Raw genomic sequence first — 5,669 nt, 5'->3', positions numbered from 1 at the left:
CTCAATATTTAACATTCATTTCCTCCACGATTATTCCCACAGCAGAACGAGGGGAACTGTGTTTAACTGTGGCCTCTTTCACAGGCAAGGACTGTTATATTAAGGGTGTGAATGTTTAATGCATTCATAAGAAATTCCTTTGTCAAATATTTTGAGATGTAAATAAGTTTCAAATAGATTACCTCTCCCGTTGCAAGAGGGAAAAAATACAATATCACAGTTATTTGGAGCTCTAAGAGATTCCATCAGCCTAATGCACAAATAACTGATCCTGTTGTTATGGCCTTGTCAGTTACCCTCCTGCAGGGAGCCACTGATGTAGCTGATGAGTTAGTAGCACCTGTTCTTCGCAACTGTTTGAAAGGAGGGTGGGAGGCCAGCAAGGTGGTGGTGGAATAGAGGCATGTACAAGGGTTTCAGCTGTTGAGGCAGATGTAAGTTTGAAGACAGATAATGCTGCAAAAGTGGAAGTAAGGGGTCCTGGTGATTATTGGGATGTGGGGTTTAAGACTCAACTTGGGGTCAGAAATCATACCAAATTTGCAAATGTTCTGATTCAGCTGGACTATGGTCAAGAAAAAAAAAATGCAATCAAAGGTAGAGGATTGCAGTTTTTACCGTGGGAGCTGAATATGACAACGTTGGCTTTGATGTGCTGGAAGTCATGACTTGTTCAAGATTGAAGGCTGGAGTTGGCACACGAGACTGGTAGGGGAGGAGGAACGAGGAAATGTGGAATCTGCAGGTGAAGTTGTCAAGGGACAGCACGTCAAACTGTAATGGGGCAAGGATAAAGCTTTAAGGGACTATGGATATGGCAGCAGAGGGAAAGAAGGAAAAGAGATTGCTGAGAACTATGCAAGTTCTACAGTGTTGGCCAGAGGCAAGGCACAGGAAGGATGTCAAGAGCTGTGGATGGATCAAGGGCAACAAAGAATAATGCACATGTGCAGTTAGAGAATGTCATCCAGTACTTGCTCAAGGTTATGATAATTATAACAAACAAACATCTCTCATACACATTTATTTTGATTGCCATTACATTAATACAATAACAATTTAGTTACATTACTTAATGAGACACATTGAAGTTCTTAACTGAATTGGAATGTGTTATTTGTGAAACCAATGCAAGGTGCAACAAAACCAGGGTGTACAATACTTTTGGAATGATTTATCAAAACATACCTGCATCACTTTAAAATAAAAACAGAAAATGCTGGAAATACTCAGTTCTGATGAAAGGTCATTCATCAACTCGAAAGGTTACTTATGTTTGTCTCTCCACTGATGCTGCCAGGCCTTGAGTACTGTATTTCTGACAATTAGTTTTTATTTCAGGTTTCTAGCATATGTTCTGTATCAGTTTTATTGTTTTATCAGTAGGAGGAACATCTTTCCACAGCACAGCATAGGCTGCTGCATAAGCGGCAATCTCATTTTAGTGCATAGAAGTACACGATGTGTGCATTACACTTCATCTATGCTCACTAGATTCCTCCACCCACAAATGTACCTACCTTTTTAAACAGTAAGGTTCAGTCACAAAGTACCTTAAATTACAGATTCCACGTACACAATTCCAGTCAGAACTGGTGACAAACTAATGTAAAAGCCTTTTTACTTGGGCCTGGTACTTCCTATTTAAAGTTGGGTGTTGAATAATAGTTATCAACAATTCCCATTACTAAAGTGAATGTTATTAATCATTTGCATGAGACAATTGGAACTTGACTGTCCTGCAGGCTGCTAACATTGATCAGATCCTTACTGTTGGAGAATACTCAGCTGCACTGTTTCTGCCTAAACAGGAACTGGATAGACCTTGGGATGTTTTACTCTGAAAATAAGAGAAATACAGTGTGCGCCTGTTTAATTGGTTGTATATTGCCGAATTCAACTTTTAACACCACTAAATCCCATTCTCGTTAAAGGAATGGCCATCCACATTTGCATTGCTGGAACAGATTTTTGGGACTGTCCTTTGCTTAGGAACAATTTAAATAATAGGGAAAATGAGTGAGTGGGGTCCTAAAACAGTGCCCTCCTTAAATGATATTCAAGTCTGAACAGCTATCACCCCTGGAAGCCTCACCATTTGGGGGCAGGGATGAGAGGAATGAAATTGGATGGATTCCCTTTATTGAATCTTTTGGGATGTGAGGTATTTAAACATACACACAAATCAAAATAGTTCAATAATTTTGACCAACTAAAACTCCAAACTGACTAAAAAGACTTGAATATTAACTCTTTGCAGCAGTATTTGCACAAATTTAACAGTTGCTACCCAACTGGTTATTGGGATTTTTGTGACTTACTGTACCTCTAGAATCTTTCCTGTCCTGGAATTAATTTTCAGTAATTCCATCAGCTTTTCTTCAAGTTAACTGTGTTGGATCACAGAAAGATATGCATCTACCCGAAATGCCTCAAGTATTTCCAACCATCAAAGCCTATGAAAAGGGACAGACACAAGAGAACTGCTTACAGGTACTTGCTTTGTCAAAGACTGGAGGTCAGATTACCTACCATTATTTCTGTGAATCATTAATTGCAAACAAAACCGCATCCTTTCTTGCAACTTATTTTGTGCTTAAAATTTCCATTCTTCACATTACCAGTGGGTCAAGGTTGAAGCATGCTTTCCATATTAGCACATGTGGAGAAAAGCCCATGACCAGATGGCTCCTGCGTGCCACTGAATGAGCAGGAGAGTCAGAATATCTGAAGAGGTTCCCTTACCTCTGAGGGAATAGTATTCATCTTTGTTGTGCAGGTTGTAAAATTTCTGACTGGAAGTGTACATCTGTACTTTCATTAGTAAATGATCAGAGGCTAAAAGGATCACTACTGTAAGTAGTGATGTAAGCTAATGCACAAGAATACTGCTCAATTTTGGAGAAGATAGACTTTAAATATTGCACTGTGATGTCTCCTCACATTTACAAGCAATCATTTTTTCAATAACTAACAGTTTACAAGCATCTTCAGTCAACCAGGCTCAAAGTAAATTCAATCCCATTCTAACAGGCTTTGGGCCCTCATGTAGACATTACAGGTCTGGATTGCAGGTGGAGCCGCATTCAAAGACCACTATTAGAACTATTGTGTGGCAAGTGTTAACATATTGCTGTAAAATTTTCATTCTGATACCTACTTTGCTCATCTGGACAGCACTCATATGATTCTGACACAATCAAATAACTAAAGATGAGCAGAAAGAACTTGGTATTCACATACACATTTTAAAGTTGGCATGGCAAGTTGATAAGTTGGTTAAAAAGCATACAAATTAGTTGGGTTTATAATTAGAGAAATAGAATATAAAGTAGAGAGATCATGCAAGAATCATATAAATCTCTAGTTAGGCCTCAGCTGGAGTATTGTGGTCAATTCTAAGCCCCACACTTCAGGAGAGATGTAAAGACTTTAGAAAGGGTAGAGAATGTTTACTAGAATATAATCAGGGATGAAGGACTTCAGTTATGAGGATGGAAAAATTAGGACTGTTCTACTTGGAACAGAGAAGTCAAGAGATGGCTTAAAAGGCTTTGAAAGATGACAAGTTCTGATAGAAAAATTATTGACCCAATCGCCAGAGGGAATATGTAAAAGTCATAGACTCAAAATTATTAGCAAAAGATCTAAAAGGGCAGGTCGAGTGATTTCTTCCCCCACGCCCCCAATCATTCAGTTGTTGGGATCGGGAACACTTTGCCTGAAAAGCTGCTGTAAATTGAAAAGATACCAGAGAATGAAGAACTTACAGGTGGGGAATTGAGACTAAGCATGGTGCTCTTACAAAGAGCCAGCAGTTTAAAAGGCCTCCTCCTTTGCTGTAAGTTTCACATAGTTCCCAGCCAAATCAGCACCTTTCTTGATTCACCTATCATCTTTGCAAAATCTAATTTTCATTGATGACCTAAATATTGTATTATATTCACTAGGAAAACTCAGTTCAAAATGCGCACTTAAACACTCGTTAGGACATGATAAATGACAATAAAAAGATGACGTCAAGCAATATTGTGCATACCTGTAAAGGGACAGTCAGTCACTAAAATTAATCAGTCTCCCTCACTTAAGGTAGATTTCTTTTCCTAAGGGTTTAACAACAATCAACAATGGTTTCATGGTCATCATGAGACTTTTTAATTCCAGGATTTTTTTTATTGAATTCAAATTAAACCATCCGTAGTAGTGGGATTCAAACCCAGCTATTACCCTGGCTCTTTAGATTACTAGGTCAGTGACAATACCACTCCATTATGTTTCACGGCAGAAATATCTTATTCTCACCTGCGTACCATGATTCATCATCTTCATTCAGCAAGAGAATCAAGAAATTTCAAAAGAGACTGAAGCAGTGAATATGGCCAGGTTCCCATGTTGAAAGAGATGCCACAGATAAGTGGATTCACAGAGAGAGGCCTAGAGCCCAAAATCCAGAAAAATTCAAATGCTTTAAAATAATAAGTTAGCTCCATAGCCTCTTAATATAGGATAATTTGTTATCTTAAGTTAACCTTGAATCCTTTGCAAGATGATTTAACCTTAAAGGATAATCCTTTGTGGTGCATTTTTCGTTTAGCAATATCTCACACGAATTGATTCCAAAATCTTACCCAGAATTAACACCTCAATAATCTGACAAATTCAGTCAAGCTGGTCAAATAGGGATCAAACTTGGAGAAACCCATCTAGTGTGGGTCAGTTGTTTAACATTGTCCATGGCAGGTAAGATGCACTTAAATCTGCCGTGATAACCTATAGATGCAGGAAAAGCTTTTGAAAAAGGTGAAGTCCAATGTAACTCTACAGCAATCTATGTATCCCTGCCAACCCATATCCAGGGGGTTAACAGACTGCAGCAAAGAACAATTAAGCTCATACAATTCTCCCATGTAACGCGTCAAGGACAGAGTATGATGTTCCATCATGAGTGATCAGTGAGAATTAAAGGGGTGCATAAGCAAAAGATCAGCATGAAGTTATCACCAAAATCCACCATAACCGCACTTCAAGCAATTCCATGAGCTGTATGTATTTTCCAATAGAAAATCTCCATATTCAAGGATCTGGTCATGAACTCATGTCCCACTTTGGTGTTTGAGCAATAATTCAAGCTGAACATTCAGTACTGAGAACTGAACATTGCTAGTGACAACATACTTCAGGGATCTTAAAACTGAGGCCACATCTGCCTGTACAGGTACAAGCGGATGTTTAAGATTCATGACACCATTTGGAGAGCAGTGGGTGAGTAATTCTGGCCACCATTATTTCCTCCAGCATTGTCGCTAAGAGTATTTTGTCATTTGACATGCTATCCCTTTCTAGTTGAGCGAGGAAGAGTTAATGTTCTGAAGATTAATATTCTGCTGTATGTCACTTTTACATTCTCAGCATCACTCACAGATATCTCCTAAAATGGCAGGTGGCCTTTTTACACTTCAGTTTAGGTGAAGAAATGCTAAATAGTTTTCAATTTTATTTTTGATAATGCAGTCACTTTATGTAGATGTGTATTTTTCCTGTCATCTTTGTTTGGGTGCAAAGTAAGTTCAATTGCTAATTGGTTCTTCATAACCCCTTTCCCCCACACCCTCTACCCTATTGCTTTGTATTATCTTACTGGTTTACGTTGTGCTTTAGTGCGATCTCTG

The sequence above is a fragment of the Carcharodon carcharias genome, chromosome 18 (assembly GCF_017639515.1).
Source record: "Carcharodon carcharias isolate sCarCar2 chromosome 18, sCarCar2.pri, whole genome shotgun sequence".
NCBI lineage: Eukaryota > Metazoa > Chordata > Chondrichthyes > Lamniformes > Lamnidae > Carcharodon > Carcharodon carcharias.
This window is presented reverse-complemented; position numbering follows the sequence as displayed.